Raw genomic sequence first — 20,031 nt, 5'->3', positions numbered from 1 at the left:
GTAGTTGGGCTCTACGACTGGCTGTTGCAGTCACTGGGGTTGTTCGGACCGAGCTTGTTTCCTCTGACTCGTTTACTCTTGCTTGCATGCGCAGCTTCTTGTCTTTAAGGTGGGCTACTTCTACTGCCAACTCATATGTTGCAAGAAACCTTCCCTTCGCCTTCTCTCTAAGCGGCGACCATAGACTAGCAATGAAACGGTCCTTGTTTAGGAAATTACACGCTCCTTCGCCCTCCTCTAGTGAGTCAACCCATCTCTCCCATAAGTCCACAAATTTGGACTCGTAGGTGGCATACTCTAGCAAACCTCCCTGCTTCAATTCCGTCAGTAACTGCCATAGCTTCTCCGAGGTTGTGCCTCCACCAAACCTGTTTACAAAGTCATCCCTTAACATATCCCATGCATTCTTGGTAGTCTGGGGCAATGCATTATACCAAGACTTGGCCTCTGCTTTCATCAATAGAGGAAAAATTTGAAGTCGTGAAGCGTCGTCATCTTTGTTGGAAACGACACAAGAAATGTCAAAATCATCCAAAAAGTCGGTGGTGAGATATCCTCCCTTCTTTCCACTGAACGTGGGGAAAGAAACACTTGCCATGGTAGTGACTGAGGAAATTACAAACCTTTTTTTCCTTTTTTTTTAATTTAATGATAGTAGCGTCTCATAGAGGCTTTTTACAAGGCTGGATGGATAGGTTAAAACAGGATAAAGATAGAAATATTAAAGGAATGATGATAATCCAATATGGAGAGAATGATAGGGTTTGGAGAATCAAGGATTTCTCCTAGTAACGCCGCACCGAATAGGTACACAATCTTCTGTTGGTAGAAGATTTTCCTATCTACATAGATATTCACATGCATATGTTGCAGGAATCTGAACGGGAATGCTGTCGGCCCGTTTTCCATCATGCACACAGGGTGGATTACTTACTTATACTCTTACCGTGCAGTGTTGATGAGTCGGCACATCCACAGGAGGTCATTGCCTTTCATGGGCTCTACCTTTCCTTCGTCGCTCAGCACGTACGGGGTTATGGCAACACGTCTGACCACTCCCAGCCTCTTGGCTAGTAGCAATTGCAGATAATTTTTGTAGTCGGCCTGTTGCAAGAATTCCACTCCATTCAGCTGCAACTTGTCTCCGGCCCACTGGGTTTCACCCGTGGTGGAGAGCTTCTTTAGGATAAGTTGTACAGGGAGAGGAGGGACATCCTCTACCCGTCTTCCAAAACAGCAAGAGCAGTAACCGAACCACTCTTCCCTAGGACATGGGAATCTTCTAACCACCTCGTCTTCAGGATTGTCAAAGTGGATTGGTAGCACTCCCATGCGTCGTGCAAATCGGTAGGCAACCTTCCATCGCTTAGCTTCGGATGACTTCCTCTTTGGCAAGCTGGGTACAACCCGGATTTTTGAGCTTGAAGCACTTGCTTGGCCAGATGTTTCTCCCTTCGGGGTCATGTTGTTTCCAGACTGGCTTATCTTTTCCTTACCTTTGGCTTGAGCATCCCCCTTAGGCCATTTTGGAGTAAAGGTTATAACTTTGACTACAGTTTCTTTAGGGAAAAGAGGCCTCACCATTTTCTTTCCTTCTTTGATGTGAATAAATTATTCACGATGAATGTCGATGTAGACAATTTCAGCCCCTTCACTGCCTTCATTGCTGGCACTCATTGACAGTGTGTTTCGGTTGACAACAGTGATGGCACCTCACAAACCTCCCACCTGATGCTCTCAATTTGTGGTTAGAACGAGCAACACGAGATGGAGAATTTACCTCTTGAATACTGACGACACTGTAGCTTGGAAGTAGTACTTCAAAGAAGGTGGCTAGTGCCTCCTTAGTCTCCTCTTCTTCCCTCCTCCAGTTAGAAAATTCCTTCACCATTCGTCCATGATTGATGGCGTGCGTCACCATCAACATTGTAAACTGAAGGGTCTTAGAAGCCCTCCTCAGTGGGGGCACAAAAGGACGGGAGCAAAGCGAACCCCGAACCCCGATAGCCTCTAAAATGTCGGGGGCCGAATGGCACGCCTTGAGCCTGTCACGGTAAAGCAAACAGGGGGCACCACCTAGATTTGAGCGGCTAGGATGCAGACAACGATGATGTGAACATCGCAAACTTACACACACGCACACACACACACACACACACACACACACACACAGACAAATGATGAAAACCCTCGGGGTGTGAGGGAGAATTATTTCTGCAGTATTTACAATGACCTTCCTTCCAGCGAGGCGACACACTGTGGTGATAGAGAGGTAGGGAGAAAAGATGGTGCAACTACTTGGTGTGTCCTCCAAAGACGACTCGATGATTGTAAAGCTTCCTACCAACAGCATGTGTGTGTGTGTGCATCGACCATTGGAGTCGAGACGTGGACGTGGCTCCCTTCACATGGTGCAGTTCCCAAGGCAAACCGTCACACAAGACCCCTCCTCGTGATGCCAATAGTGTCAACGCTTCCCACTAAAACTCAACCAAGTGCTAGCCTCTCATGAACTGCCCCCCCCCCCCCCCCCCCCCCCCCCCCCCCCCCCCCCCCCCCCCCGCCGATAGTGACCTCTCAATGCCCTTTTATAGGTGTTGGCTGCTTGGATTAGGGTAATCCCGATTTGATTAGGGTAAGCTAATCGGGGACACAAAAGCAAGCGGTGGTCCTAGTGTGGTTGACCCTTGCTTTGTCTTGAAAGTTATTTTAAAATGGAAACCTCTAGGTGGGCCTTTGTGACCATCACCTACAGAGAGGGAATTTACAAATTGGGAATTTTACAAGGCTTGGGTGAAAACTGAAGAAATGAAGAACATAACCTACAAATTACTGAAAATGGCATCGTGGTTGCGTGATGTTGGCGAATGGTGCCTTGTTGGTGCTTCGGTGTTGCGTGTACGTCTTTTCGAGCTCGGCCGGGACATGCCTTCGGCGCATTTCATCTTTTTGTCGTTGGCGGCGCATGATTTGGGTTCCTCCTCCTTTTTCGTCGATGTCGATGGCCGTCTTTCCTTCTTTTTTTGTATTTTTTTTAAAGTGCGTGCGCATATATTGTGTGTGTATATGTATGGGTGGGTAGGTGGGTGCATACGCGTGAGTGTGTGTGTGTATATGTAAGTCAATATGTGTATTTGTATATGTATGTGTGTGCGCGAGCATGCATGGTAACGGGGGGGGGGCATGGTGAGGGAGGAGAGAGGGGATAGGGTTGGGGAGGGGGGGGGGGGGGTATGGAAGAAAACGCGCGCGGGCGGGTTGAGGACAAGCGCGTGGCCCAAGAGGGGGGGTAGCCGACAGCGGGTGCGACAAGGAAGGGGGGGGGTGTGCTTAGTCAACGAGAGAGAGTGAGATATTATGGCTTAGGGGTGGTTCCCACCAAGGAGAGAGAGGGGATAGGGATTGTGAGGGGGGTGTATGAAGAGAGAGAGAGGATATGGTGGGGGGTTTAGAGGATAGAGGAAGAGAGGGCAAGAGAGATAGAGGGAGGGAGAGATAGAGCTTTCTTAAAGGCCCGTCGTGGCTACTTCCAAGAGAGAGAGAGAGAGAGAGAGAGAGAGAGAGAGAGAGAGAGAGAGAGAGAGAGATCTAGGTGTAGATAAGGGGGGGGGGGGGGGGGTGCTTACGCCAGTGGTCCGCCAGGGTGGGGTGGGAGGAAGAAAACAGGGGGGGATGCTTAAGGCCAAAGGGAGTGTGTACGAGAGGGGTGGGGGTACGGTCCGTTGGGGCTGGTGTGTGGACAAGCACAGAGACAGAGGGGAAGAATATTTGGAAGAGAGAGAGAGGATAATATCTATGGCGGCCCGCTGGGGGTGGAGTGCGACAGAGATACCAAAGGCACCTACTGGGCCAGATGATGCAGCGGTAGAGTATGAGAGAGAGAATATTAGCGGAGCCAGGCAGGGAGAGAGAGAGAGAAATCGTCCTTTGGTGATAATGGAGGCGTGTGGCCAAACTGGCGGCACCCCACTGGTGGTTAACCTGGGGGGGGAGGGTGGGGTATGGTGAATGGTAAAGGGCTCTTTTGTTTTCTTTTTGGTAACTAACCTGTCCTTCCTTAGGATGTGGTTCTCACGGGAACGGTTTCAAAAGCCGGCCATTAGAGGGAATCAGTCAAAGACAGACCATCCAGACCAGTATGAAGGTCAGAACTCGGATAATCAGCAGGTGGGAGATCAACAACCCAGCAACAGTGGGAATTCACCATTGCACCAGTCACAACATAGTATGGATGATAAAGAGAAAGGCAAAGCTGTGACTAAGATTCTAAAAGGTGATGAGCGACATTCATTACAACTCATCACACTGAACAAAAGATTAAGACATCAGCAAGCTCCTATAACCAGGATGTATCTGGAGGATGATGATCTTATCCTTGATCTAGAGCGATTTCAGCAACTATATATTGGCTCTAGGGAAATGTTTCAACATTGGAAATCAACTGCTTTCCATGGTCAGGAGGTGTGCCAATTGCCTGAGCATCCTAGTACAATACAATTTTTAGAGAGTGTTCTTGAATGGATACTAACTACTGATGAGAAACTAGCTGATCCACATTGGTAGCGGCATTCTACTACAGATTATCATTCCCTAGACATCAAATTAGAGATCCAGCTAGGGAATAGGCCAACATATAAATGTATGAAAGAGGTCAAAAGTCAATTAAAAGAGGTCTTAGTGCAAATGCAAATTGCTAGAGGAGTTTTGGATTAGAGGGTGCGAGCTATTCTTGAAGATCAGACTACCATCAGTAAGGGACCTCAAACTCAAATGACAGTAGGAGAACAGTCAACTGCTCTCCGGAGACTATTTCAGCTGGTTAAAGCTACCAAAAAGATGATGCAACAGGAGAACCAGGTTGTCCTCAATTTTCTGGAGTTTGTACATGATTCCCCAATTCTCCTGTATTCTTTACCAGCAAGAGAAGCGGAGCTCCCGAGGTTTTTTCTAGCACTATATCCTCAACATATAGAACCAGTAGATTGGATCATATACTATAAGATTACTGGTGATCTTCAAGATTGGTACAAGCGATCAATTGTGGAATGGAAAACCTAGAAAATGCTATTCAATGATGCTCTTCAATTAAATGATTTTCGAGAATTAAAAGATGAGGTGCAAAGGATCAAGCTGTGTATGGGACAATGGAAAATCCAGACTAGAGGTCTCACTAAGATCACAAACCAGCTGCTACAACTCATTGTTGAGTCATCTAAAGTTCCTGAAAAGGACATTAGGACTAAACCAGGCCTAGGACCACAGTATAGAGAGATGGCTGAGATTCTCTTTGAAGCTAGGATTAAAACAAATCAGCCTCTTCTAGAACAATGGATCTATACAGATTTGCATTGTCACAAATTGGCCAGAACTCGTCTAACAAAAGGCAAACGCACTCTCTATAATCCTGACACCAAAACTTATCATCCTCTCATGCCTTATGAAGTCAAAATGACCACAGAAAGGTGAGATCAGCTTGAGCAGGAGGCCATTTACAGACTCATTCAGAAGGACAATGCTGGCATTGGGACTTCTAAGAGACCATCAAGACCAAAGAGAAAAAGAAAGCTGGTTCAATGGAAGGATGCTGGGTAGTTCCATCTCAGAATTTGATGGAGGAATTTTTGAGCAGTTCTCAGAATCAAACGTAGCATTTTTCCAAAAAAAATCAGAATTAGACGGTGGATTTTCCCAATCAGGTGTTGGTATCGCTTTGGTTGGACACCCATGGAATTAAAACTATAGGGGTGGCAAGCACTCAACAAGCATGAAGCATGGTATAAAGCTAGCAATACCACAATAGCCTAAAATGCTAAAAGAATACGGTCATGAGGAACATCGACCAACTCAGCAAGAAGGTAAAGAGGCTCCTCAACACTTCAGAAGGACTAGACGGTGGATTTTTCCAAAAATTTTGGAGTCTTACCAAAATTCAAGAAAGGAGGGAAGGATGTAGATGGTGGAGACTATCTCAATAGGTGGGAATCGACTTCTAGAAGGCGGACCGTGGACGAGTCAGTAATACCATGGCGGTTACCACAATAACTTCAAGGGGCTATAAATAGGACCCATTACATTGTAATCGGGTTGATTGTACTTCGGTCGGTTATACCTTGTATTCATTCTTTAGGAAATCTGAATCTGAATCTGAATTTGAACACTCTTTCCAGTAGTTCAATTTGTCTCTCACTCTAGCAGATGTATTTCAGTTCATGTAACTATTCCAGTTCAGTTTCTATCTTCTCTTCCATTTCTATTGACTGAATAACGACTTACCAGTAGCTGTAAATTCTAACACTGGAATCGGCTATCTAAAGAAAGCAGCTCCAATTCCAGTCTCCATCTAAAGTAATGATGCAAAACCAATTGCTTTCAGTTAATTTATGTTTTTTAAGTATCCTAGGAGGTAGAGAAGCCTACCATGTGCTAAAAAAAGTGTGGTCACAAGGGCGTGCAAATTGGTGATCCAAGTGGACACCCTTTTTTTGGCACCTGGGAGTCTTTTCTACCCCAACATACTTAAAAAACAGAAATTAACTGAAAGCAGTTGGTTTTGCATCATTACTTTAGAGAAACCACTTCTTTTCACTCAGATGTGTTTTATACTTTTCCCAGAATTAAGCTAAGTTGAAAGAAGTATCAGGTGCATCCAACTTCCATTGTGTTGTTACTTCAAGCAAAAAAGACACAACTTATTGAAACATATCACTAACTACAACAATTTTCAAGATTGACAAATCACATTTAGAAGAATGTACAAGATAGAGAGACAATTCGAAATAATTTTTTATTACTTGCAAAATGGTGAGTTTACATCATGTATCTGAGGAGTTCATAATTTTCTTCACCATTTTCTGGTGCCTATCTTGCACGTAAGGCAACTCCCCAATCAAGAGGGACTGCGCTATGGCCTTTGGGTCAGTTGAGCCAATGGAAGCATGTATCCCTATCTCGGCAAGCACTTTACCATGGAAGCCAGTGCCAAATGTTGTGCATACAAGGGATCTACGCACTAGGAACACAAGATGTGCAATTTGAGCAATGGTGCTCAAACACAAAAACTTGCTCACAGCTTTCAACCACCAAGGCATAAAATGGGCTTAGGGAGTAATTTCATTATGAATAATGGCCACATTGCTAGGGGTGAGTTGTCCTAGGTAATGCGCAAGGGAAGACTGAGGTCCAAATCCCGTCTGCTTACCACCCGTTTTTGCAGCAAAATCATCAACCTCCACGACGTCCTCCATAAACCAATGAAGGTAGAGAAAAAAGACAATGAAGGATAAAATAATAACATGAACATGAGGATAGACGTTACCTCCTGCTGCTTGTCGTCCTTCTCCCTATTGCCCTTTGCATCCAAGTCAATGCTCCCATGCACTGCAGCTATGAGCTTTGGATCATCAGATGGGAGGTTGCATAATGGCATAGGCATCGTAGCGGCCTTAGCCTTGGATTTCCTGGCTTGGAATTCTTCCTCAGCCACGTGCAACTGCTATGATGCTAGGACTTTCGCACATACAACTACAATAACATCGACAACACAGTCCCCAAGTGGCAAGAGCTTGTTTTCTAGGGCCTCTGGCGTATTGTCTAAGGGACATTTGGTGTTGTTGCATAGCACACTCAAGCATTCATCCATGCGCTGGCCAAAAGCTTTCTCCAAATCATGCATAAACACACACTTCTCCCCATCCACTACCATTGAGGAGAAGCGGCTGATTTCTACCTCTGGGATAGCCACATCCATCAATGGTAGTGGCACTAGAGTGTCACTAGGGCCAGCCACAACGATGAATTTTTCAACCACTTCCTCGAGCCCCCTGGGGTACTCGAGCCAAAGTGTCTTTCCTTCCACTGCTAGGTTCATGGGGATAACCTCCTGCTCCTTGGTGTCCTTGATAAAGGACCCAACCTAAAGGTGTGGTAATCGGAGCTCCTCCAAATGAGGCTCCTAGCTCACCAAGAAGATAAATGTTGCTAGCCGAGAAAGGTACTCCTCCCCCAACTTGCCCTTCTTGAGTGCTGACACCCCTAGGGCTTGCTCGTCCAAGAAATGGCATGTGTCTTAGAATCATTCAAACCGCTTGGATAATGGGCGATCACCTTTGTGTATGTAGCACAAAAGATCGCAAGGCACCCATATCCCTGCATGTGGGGAGATAGATACGGAATATTTTATGATGTACTCCTCCATGAATGAAAAAATCTCGGTAAATGCATCCATGTAAAGGTAAATTGTGGCGTCAAGGTCAGGGAGACGAGTAAAAAAGGTGTGAAGGTCCAACTTTCCTTTGTATTTGGTGTCCTCGAGAAAGAGAACAAAGCGTGACAAAGGGGTGGATGTGGGTGCAGATACAGAGGCTTTTGAAGCATCCATGTCTAGCCTGTGGTGTAGATAGAGAGTGGAGGATCTCAAGAGTTTCAAAAGTAAAAATAGTGAATGAGTTATGCGGCCCCCCTTTTATAATGGTCCCTTTTTAAAGACATTTATACAAAAAAAGGCACTTTCACCAAAAAATGATCTCTCATCTCAATGCAAAAAATTATATTTAAAGACATGATTTCTTGAAGAAAATCATGTTGATTAAATCGGGGATCATTTTCAAAATTGCAAGAGTTACAAAGTTATAAGAGCGATAGCATGGTTCCATCCATCCCCCAGTCCTCCTCGACCTTCAATTTGTCTTCCATTCTCTTCCCGGTCTGCGCACGTTCATTACAATACGCATCCAACGATCGACAAACTATGATGTATTGAAAATGTGGTGGAAGGATTCTCACCTTGTGACCTTGTAAACAAAATTGTGCTCGTTGTAGGGACTCCAAACCCATAATAACCAAATGTTCTCGCACATTACTGAGAGTCCAATGCTTGTTCACTTGGACTACCTCCAAAGCATTGTTGGGCATCTTCACTGCAATGTCAAATCTTGCAATAGCGCCTTCTACACTCTGTAATCAAGTCCACACTCCAAGCTTGCACATCCAATGATCATAGTGAAATCATATGTACAAGGAGGTGCGGGATTTCAAATAGCGCATTCCAATACCTTAAGCTCCAACCTTAAAACGGTACCGGTCCCCATTGTGCATGCCCTCCACAAAACCCCAATCCTCTTCTAAAAGCCTTCCTAATTCCTCATAATGCACAACTTTACATAGAAGCATTGTGGTAGTCTCCACAAATCCAAACTCTTTAAAAATGTGCACAATATAGTGAATACGGAAACACCAACTCAAGCCCACAGACCTAGAAGCTTTAGAGTAATTTCAAAGAGTTTTGAAAACATCTATTATCATCTTTTGCTTGAAAGATGCTATTGACCACAAATCTAGCACCGGCCACTCCATACTTGATAAGGAAGTTACTTTGACGGGTTCAAACGTTCCAAACTCTTGTGTAGAAGTAGGGACAATATAGGAGTGAGAATAGAAGAAAATCCTCCTTTGAACCAGTTTGATTGGGCAAAGATGTGCGAACATTGTTGCTCCAATGTCCGCATGTATAGCATTGAATGTGCCGGAGAGACTATGTAGTGGCTGCTCCTCCACCAACATGGATGGAAGTATGACTATAAATGCATGGCAAATCTTAAGTATGAATCCATGATAACATTACATTGTGATTTCACACCTAGCTTTGTATTCTCAAAACATGTACTTACAATGTGTTGGTAATCAAGGTGGTTGTTGCAATTGCATGCTTGACATTGAGAAAACATGCTACACAATGGCTACAGTCCTCTTGTCTTTGCGGTTCTTGAAGCCAAGGAGCTTTCCTTTCCAATGATGATCCAAGTTGGCACGATTCCGCACATGATGAGGTCCAATAGCAGATGGTTGCATGTATACCCAAGCACCTTTGGTGAACTCTTGTGGCACCCACTCATCATATATACCTCTAGTGTTGTGGCATACAAGTGTTGTGACCTCATCCTTTGGCCACCTTTGAGAAGTAGAGTTGGCCATGGTTGAGCAAAGAAAATTAGGAGGAGGAGCAGGACCTTGCTTGTTGCTACAATGTAGGTGGGATAAAGTGATAGGAGAAAGTTGTTAACCCTTGCTCGGTGTGGCAATGGGAGGAGAAGGTGGATAACCCTTTCTTAGTGTGGCAATGGAAGGTGGTAGGGGAGAAGAGAGGAGCGTCCTTGCTGCAGCAATGGAGATGGTGTAGAGAGAGAGTGTTGGAGTAGAGGATGAGTGTGATGGTTGAACCAAGGAGGAGTTGGAAAAGGGGTTCTAGAGAGAGAAAATCACTTTTTGCCTAAGGACTACTTTGGGGGGGTTCTGGATAGTAAAAAAAAAAGTTTTTTTAAAAGTTTGAATTTTAGGGTTTTTGTGTGCACGTTTTGACTTTTTGAGGTCTAAATATTCTTTTTTGACCATAAAATAGATTTAGGGGGGTTTTAAGAAGATAAGATTTGATTTTTGAAAAGTTTGAAAAATTTCAAAAAAAATTGGGATTTTTTCAAAACCGGATAAAAAAGGAGGGAAGTTGGAGGTCCCATATGGGCCCCCCCCCTTCTCACTAGGTAAGAGCCCATTAAGAAGTGTAAAACTACTTTGTCCCCCTATATTTTTGAGGGCATAGAGTGTGTCCACCACCCTCTTCTCATTGGCTGGCCTCTAATTAACCTTAATCCGAAAGGGCCCCTAGATGGTTCATATTTTCCCTAATGTAGAATATTGTCACGACAAGAGTAGGACAAGGGTGCATGGCACTACACAAGATTTTCTAGACATGCAAGGCTTAGCACCTCCTAAAAATAGGCTAGAGGGTCTATTAAAGTAAGAGGTTTGGTGGAGAATTGTTGAGCTTATATGTGAAGCTACTCAATATATGGCTTCTCTATATATGGCACCCAGGTCCCCTCTATATATACATCATCTCATGTGTGTATTCTATACTTCGGGTTCTATTTCTGTGCTCTCTCCTTCTCTCTCAACATGGTATCAGAGAAGTACATTTTTGTTTTCGATTTTCCTACTGCAAAAAATTGATTTTGCAGAAACTATCCGATAGAGAGATCGAAATTGATGTGTTCTACAACTTTATAGAAGGAAGTTTTTTCAAATTCTGCACCGATTTTGAGTTATCGTTCGCGGACTGCGTACATACCCAAAAAGCAACTTCCGTTTTTTGTTTTTAATTTTTCTGCTTATGGAAAACGATTTTGCAGACACTACTCTCAATAGAGATCGGATTTGATGTGGTCTACAACTTTGCAGAAGGAAGTTTATTCAAATTCTGCACCGATTTTGAGTTATCGTTCGCGGACTGCGTACATACCTAAAAAGCAACTTTTGCTTTTTGTTTTTTATTTTTTTGCTAATTAAAAATGATTTTGCGGAAACTACTCGCGAGAGGGACCGGAATTGATGTGGTCTACAACTTTGCAAAAGCAAGTGTTTTCAAATTCTGCACCAATTTTGAGTTATCGTTCACTGACTGCGTACATGTTCGAAAAGCAAGTTTTATTTTATGTTTTTGATTTTTTCGCTAATTAAAAACGATTTTGGAGAAACTGCTCTAACGAAAGACCGAAATCGTTGTGGTCTACAACTTTGCAGAAGGAAGTGTTTTCAAATTCTGCACTGATTTTGAGTTATCATTCACGGACTGCGTACATGTCCGAAAAGCAACTTTTGCTTTTTGTTTTTGCTTTTTCTGCTAATTGAAAACGATTTTGCAGAAACTACCCGCTTGAGGGATCGAAATCGATGTGGTCTATCACTTTGCAGAAAAACTAGCCGTTGCAGGCATCGGAATTGATGAGAAACTATTTGCTTGAGCCATCGGAATCGATGCGGTCTATAACTTTGCAGAAGAAAGTTTCTCTAAATTCTGCACCGATTTTGAGTTATCGTCTTGGATTGCGAATATGTTTGAAAATCAAAATTTTACTTTTTGCTTTTGATTTTTCTCATAATTGAAAACTTTTAAATTATATTTTTTCTTCATCAATCATAAATTTGTTATTGACGTAACTTTGCTGCAGAAGCCAGTTATATATCGTTCCGATTCAGTCGAGCCGTTGATAATCGTCCAAATTCTATCGAGCTAATGTTGGTACATGATCTTTTGTTATATGATATACTCGTTCATTGATTCTCGTATAATTATTCTTTTAGAGATATAGTTTACGTCGTTTTATTGATAATTTCTCGTTGATACCATAGTGATTTTGATGGTACCATGTTGATGTTTTGTTAACACTTTGATCATGGTGATTTTCGTTGATACCATGATGATATTTCATTGATACCATGGTTATTCTCGATGATGCCATAATGATATTTTGTTGATACCATGGTTATTCTCGGTGATTTCATGATGATATTTCGTTGATTCCATGGTGATTTTTGTTGATACCATGATGATGTTTCGTTGATACCATGGTTATTCTCGGTGATAACATGATGTTGCTTCGTTGATACCATGGTTATTCTCGGTGATACCATGATGTTGTTTCGTTGATACCATGGTTATTCTCGGTGATGTCATGATGTTGTTTTGTTGATACAATGATTATTCTCGGTGATATCATGATGCTTTTCGTTGATACCATGATGATTTATTCATTTTTATTTTGTTAATACTTTGATGGTATTCATTGATCACTACGTTGATAAATATTGTTTTATGTAGTATATACACATATCATTTGCATCACGTAATCACACATCTTGTACTTTTACGTTCATACTTTATGTACCATATGTTGTCATGCGTATATATGTCGTCAAAAGAGTGGCATCGCGAACCATCTCTTATGGCATTGTGAACGTAATTATTTCACTAACGATGCTAATAATTTTCATGACTATGTTTTTTTTTGAGTCTATGATCTATGTAGGATTGATCAAAGAATTGATTTTATGAAGACAAACTTGGTGACAATAAAATATTTATGAAGATATGTTTGGTGATGCCATATTGATGACAACATGAAGACATGTTTAGTGATGCGATATTGATGACAAGCTACACAGCAGATTCACGGAGACACTTTTGATTACAAACTAATAGATAGCCTTTACACCTCTTTATTGAACCTTTGTATTCATTATTATATTTGATAGGATAGGAGTAATGTAACTCCTCATAAAACATTCATTGTAAAAGGAGTGATGTAGCTCCTCATAAAATATTCATTGTAAAAGGAGTGATGTAGCTCCTCGTGAACATTTGTATATTCAATGATTTTTATAATATAACGGTGGGTGTATATAGAGCTGTGGGTTTTTCCCTTGATCCCGCAAGGGTTTTTTCATCCACAGTTAGGGACCCTTATTTGAGCGGGGGTGTTGAGCTTATATGTAAATCTACTAAATATATGGCTTCTCTATATATGGCACCCAAGTCCCCTCTATATATACATCATCTCATGTGTGTATTCTATACAGTTTGGGGTTCTATTTCTGTGCTCTCTCCTTCTCTCTCAACAAGAATAACATTCATTTTGGTCCTCATAGTGATATTAGAGCTTAGATCTCTCTCTCTCCCCCCTTAGGAAGGAGGAAGGGGAGGGTGGGGTGAGGCTTGTATCTTGGGCATGGAAGGTGTATGGATGGCATGAAAGCATGAGGGAAGCCACATGCTACCATTCATGAAGCATGCAAGGTGTATAGAAGGCATGCAATGATTGAGGATGGTGGAGTCAAGGACCCGTGGGAAAGAATGACTACAAATAGTCAAGGTGGATCGCAAGTTGGCACAAAATAGGGCATGATAGGGCTCCATTGGAGCTCCTAGGCATGGCAAGTTTTTTTTTGTGCAAGTGGACTTGACAAGGTCTATAGTAGACAACACGAACAAAAATCTCTCCGGGAGTGCTGCATATAGCTATTTCTTACACAAGGGGGAAGGATATAGATGGCCTGGAAATCCATGCAATGCTAGAAACGGAGGCGCGATGTCCCAGCAAAATATGCAAATAGTACACAATCGACAATATGATCCACAAATCCACATACTTGGATAATCGACTATGCATAGAATCCATAAATAAGTCTGATACGAGAGAGGTAGAGCACTGGAGAAAGAGAGAAAGCGCGTGGAGGTGCACCTCCTAGAGTGGAGTGCTACTTCGACGTGACGAGATAGTAGAGAGAAGTGGATAAGAATAAACGCAGGTGCTGGGTGCAATCTCCCCCCCGTGCAAGAGTGACCATTTCCCTCTTGCACATATTTCATTTATAGATTTCTTGAATGGTCAAATTGAGTACAAATTGATCGGCCGATCATAAATGGCCACAGCTCATAAAGAGCACTTGAATAATAAAATGTACATAAACTGTATATCTGTTTGCATAGAACTAGATCGATCAAGCCCTTTTTCCACCTTTCAGCTGCAAATGAATAGTAAATTATCAATTCCATAACATATATCTCCATTAGAAAGCAATTGTCCTCAGTTGTGAAGATAAAAATCAGCAAAAAATACTTCTTAAAAACAGTGATTAGTATGCTGTGTCAAAAACATCACATAATAAAAGAAACATTTATGAAACTAAACAACATTAGCTTATGGCTGCCGTCATCCACATACTACCTATGCTAGTGTCCCATACCACTAGAATAAGGAGTATATGTCATACCCTGATGAATCAGGATATCATTGGTCACACTCATCATTCAATAACCAACTCTCATGAATCTCAAGTCCACATGGCTACAAAAAAAGCATCATATACTCATTTGAAATCCAATTCCAAATACCTGTCCATTTGAAATCCAAATCTAAATATCTTTCATTTTGTATACGCGGGTAACAAAATCATACGAGTTACAGTGGTGGCAGCCACTACAGCATGATTTTGTGATTGGTGTTGCCTAAACGGGCGAATCTACACCCGAGTTGCTGCTTAAATTCACGAATTTGCATTAATGTTGCATACATCAGCGAATCTGCATTGGATATTTTTTAAAAATCATGAATCTTCCGTTTTATAAATGTGCTGCCTGAATCGACGAATCTACACACTACATATATCGACGAATCTGTGTGTCTGTGACCAACGGACTAGGCTAGGCATAAAAAGTGAAAAATAAATGACCTGTTTGATATAAATTGGAATAGACTTGAATATGGAAGCATGTTTCAAATCTTAGTGATCATTGCACACCACCTGAGCTCATGTAAGTAGTGGTATGACAATTCATCTCAGGAAAGAGTCCAATCAAAGAAAACAATGACATTAGAAACAATGGATGTTGCAATATAATGTAAACAAATAAGGAAGTTTTGTCGTCTTGAAGCATCTGGGAAAAATTCGTGCCTGCTACAAAGGTGCTTGGGTATTTATAGGTGTGTGAGATTATGAAAAAGACTCATTTAAAAAAACCCAAATTTAATTTACCAAACCACTATTAAACTAGAGGATTTTCACAAAAGGAGATGTGGTAAAGAGTCGGGGAATTTCGAGGTTCCAAGATAAGAGAAGAGTTGGGATAGGCTCTTGTGGTGATCTAAGTAATGTTACTTTAAGGTCATAAATAGATCGTATTTATCAAGAATAATTGGAATGATATTTCAAGAGGGGTATTATCAAAATGCATTAAGAAATTTCATACCTGGAGCTTGATAAAAGAACATTATGTTTAGATTTATCTGCAAAACTTTTCTATTAAAAAAGCACTAAAAATGACTGTGTTAAATTTAACAACAAGCGAATCATACACTAAATTTACGTGGCCAAAGGTAGAATATCTTGAGTCTATTGATTTTAAATCCGATAATGCGAGAGAGAATTTGTGCAAAATGGGAACAATCATAGTGATAGACATACAGGGGAAATGCCATGTTAACAGTGATAAGTCGACATGAATGTGTGATATATTTACCATTCGCATTAGAAGTGGAAATATAATGCACAAAGAGTGTGTGTAATTAAAATTGAGGTAGATCATTTGAAAAGAATGCTAAATAAACATAGAACACAATTATAAAATTTTTAATACCAATAGCAAGAGCTTATCGAGTGTATGAGTAGTTGCATAACAACTTGTGCTCAGACAGTTTTGAAGTACTTAATTTTGGCTGAAAGTTCCATCAAAAAACTGCTTTCAACTCAGTGACCATCATGTTCAACTAGAATGAGCAAAGTTGCTGGGGAGAAGCTACAATTCTGAGGGTGGTTAAGGTAGGACATTGAAGTCCAAATTATATATGAGCCATGCCTTTTGTGTTTTTCAGGCACGAGGTAGATGCGTGTTCTCTAATGTATCTTCTCTCTCTCTTTCTCTCTCTCTCTCTATATATATATATATGTGTGTGTGTGTGTGTATATATATATATATATATGTATGTATATATATATATATATATATATGGATATGTATATATAAATAAAACTAGTGGATTATTATACATCGCATACTTCAAAAATATAACATGATTGACGTCAATTACCAAAGCATCATAATAGGGAGGTGAGGGGGGTTGTGAAGAGAGTGAAATGAAATAAAATGTTATAGTAACTGGCTTTAAAATGCCAAAATTACCTACGAAATTAAAGTGAGAAAATCCTTGTGGATCTAATCCAATACCTGGGTATAAAAATAAAATGAATTACAATGAAAGACTAAAACTAAAAGTCTGAAATCATTAGATGAAATGGAGTTGCATCGTCGTCAATGCCCAAGGATTCCCGGCATTGTGCATTGTTGGAGAAAGTATTGCATTGGAGTCGTAGTGGGACGGGGAAGAGAGAGAGAGAACAATTGAAATATTATATTAACCGTCTCCCAGTGCGTATGGGACCAAACCCATAAAAGCCTAATGGATCTAAAACAATGTTCAAGTACAAAATAGAATGAATTAAAGTAAAAGCTAAAATGAGCATCAATATGAAGATGGATGATGCCATGCGTTGTCCGAGGAGGTTTTACTTTGGTCGTTTCAGAACTTTGCCAATACCCACTTTTGTACATAGTCGTAGCGGGAGGGGGAGAGAGGGAGATTACGTCAAGTATGGATGCATTCTACATGGGGAGATGGTTGGTGGGTTAGTGAAAACCCTATGATGATAACATTGTTTGATGATGATAACATTGTTTGGCTGAGAGAAAAGGGTGTGAGAAATGAGGGGGGGTGAAGGGATGGATCTTTGTGCTAAGATATGTGTGAGAATGACAAGTGTTTAACTGAAATATATGAGAGAGACAATGATATACTGAAAGGAATATCTTTATTGATGATGAAGCTTCCTTGAGATACAATATTGGTACTTGCAGACTACCAATGCAGGTACTGTAGACTACCAAGACAAGTACTGTGACACAGTCTTAACAGTACTAATAATAGAGAGTACATAGTACCAAACAAACAGTTATGGTACTCTGGAAGTACCTAGATAGGTACTCGGAAAGTACCAATGGTACACAGTATAGGTACTTCTGTGAGACTGAATGGTTGATCCCCAAACCCAAGCTAGAGGTTAAATTCCCAAGTACAATGAGTGTGTTTTCCCAGATAACAACACTCTATACAAGATTATCTAAGCCTCACAAGGTCTCTTAGCTCTCTCTCTGTGTTCTCTGTCTCTCTCTGTTCTCTGTCTTTCTACTCTATGTATCTCTCTGTCGAACTAGTGTACTGGTACATCTTTATATATCTGTATCTCTCAATGCTGAGCATAAGTGGTGGATCCCTTTGGTAGGTAGATGCACCATTATGTGGGAAACATATCTACTTCATAGTCCAAGAAGAGATCATGGCTGTATCTCCAAATAGGTAGCTCCCAAGTTGGCAGGTTACCCTCTATGTGCAGTGTGCAACTCTGCAGGCAGCCAACTTGGCACCTTCACCAAATATGGTAGAAGCTGAATTAGGATAAACCCTCTGAGAGGATTATAGTCCACATGGAGTAGAACAATTTCTCTTTGTATTTCTCCACAAGATCACAGCTGTAGGTGGCTATTTTCATCCCTACAAATCTGCCTGCTGCACCTGCTGAATCTGCTCCTACCTTTTAGGTACCTATCCACCTAACTGCTTGGTGGTTGTTGTAGATCCTTCAACGTGTATATCTGATGATGCAAGGGTTATTGACCATCCAAAATGATGTCAAGTCATCATCCTAAGCTACCATGTCATCATGCTACCATAGCATCATGCTAAAGCCGTTGTTCCCACCTTATTCAAGTAGATGTGTTGGACTTGTAATTTTAACACCTTCCCTCAAGTCCATAAGCATCTTGAAAAGAGTAAAACCTGAAATCAAAAACAACTAAAGCAAACCAAAAATTAAATTGTTGAAGGCTTTGTTGTGATGCCTTCCCTTATTGCTTGATCTTGCATGAAGAGCCTTCCCTTATTCTTCAATTCCTTCCCTTAAGGGAAGCTCCATCATGCCAAGTGCTGATCTATGCTTGAAGAAAAGCTCCTTCCCTAGAGCTTTGGTAAAGATATCAACTACATTCTCCATGGTGCTGCAATGGTGTAAGACTATGTCTCCACTTTGCACCTTCTCCCTGATGAAGTGCTCTCTGACTTCAATGTGCTTGGTCCTTTGATGTAGCACTGGATTCTTTGCTAAAGATTCAGCTGAGGTGTTGTCACACATGATAGGTGTAGCTTGGCCACTTCCATAGAAACCAATTTCCTGCAAACATCTTTGCAACCAAATAGCTTCACAAGCTGCTATAATAAGAGCTTTATATTCAGCCTCTGTTGATGAAAGGCTGATGGTGTTTTGTTTCTTGGAGCTCCATGAGATGGCTCCTGCACCTAGAAAGAAAGCATTGCCACTAATGCTCTTCCTATCCACCAAGTCTGCTGCATAATCAGAGTCACTAAAACCATGTAGATTCAGCTTGTCTCCTCCATACAAAATACCTAAGGAAGGAGTACCTTTCAAGTACCGAAGTTCTCTCTTGGCTGCATTCCAATGAGATATCTTTGGGGCTTGCCTGTATTGATCAAGTGAGTGGACAGCAAAGCAAATATCAGGCCTAGTGATAGTTAAGTAGATAAGAGAACCTATGAGCTGTCTATAGAGTGTAGCATCATAGGGAATACCATGTTCATCCTTAGTGAGTCTAAGACTAGACTCAATAGGTATAGAAATAGGCTTTGAGCTGATCATTCCAAATCTATCAACAATGGAGTGGAGGTACTTTTGTTGAGAGATAAAGATGTCTCCCTTCTTCAGCCTAGATACTTCAATACCAAGGATGTAGTGTAAATATCCAAGGTCCTTCATCTCAAACTCCTTGGAGAGTTGAGATTGAACATCCTCCACCATAGCTTCATTTCTACCTGTCAAGATAAGATCATCCACATATAGATGATAACAAGAATAATATCCTTTCCTTGTACCTTATAGTAAAGAGTGTGATCAGCATGGCTTCTCTGAAATCTTTGAGATTGGAGGTGATCATCAATCCTCCCATACCAAGCTCTTGAATCTTGCTTCAATCCATATAAACTCTTGTTGAGCTTACATACCATGTCCTCTTTCCCTGCAACAAAATATCCCTCTGGTTGCTGCATGTAGACTTCCTCCTCAAGTAGCCCATTGAGAAAGGCATTGTTGACATCCATTTGCTTAAGCTTCCGCTTTAAGATAGAAGCTAAAGAAATTAACAACCTAATAGAGCTCATCTTTGCTACAGGAGCATAGGTTTTATCAAAGTCCAAACCATATTGTTGAGCAAAGCCTTTGGCTACCAATCTTGCTTTGTGCCTATCAATCTTCCCTTCCTTGTTGAACTTCAGGTTGTAAAGCCACCTGCATCCAATGGCTTTCTTGTTGGGGGGTAATGGACATAGATCCCATGTCTGATTCTTGTGGAGAGCATCCATCTCCTTTTCCATAGCTTGGTTCCATTCCTTCTTGGTACTAGCTACCTTGTATGTGGTAGGTTCTTCATGCTGTAATATGTGTTGAGATGTCGAGCTCTACACCTTGAGCTGGAATCCACTACGGGTCTTGGCCGCTTACGGCATTTACTCACTGGCGCGTTAGGTGACCGACACGGAGGATCTCTGCCAGTGATTCTACAGCTGGACTACACTTATAGTG

The sequence above is a fragment of the Adiantum capillus-veneris genome, chromosome 29 (assembly GCF_014529385.1).
Source record: "Adiantum capillus-veneris isolate H3 chromosome 29, ASM1452938v2, whole genome shotgun sequence".
In the NCBI taxonomy this organism is placed as follows: domain Eukaryota; kingdom Viridiplantae; phylum Streptophyta; class Polypodiopsida; order Polypodiales; family Pteridaceae; genus Adiantum; species Adiantum capillus-veneris.
This window is presented reverse-complemented; position numbering follows the sequence as displayed.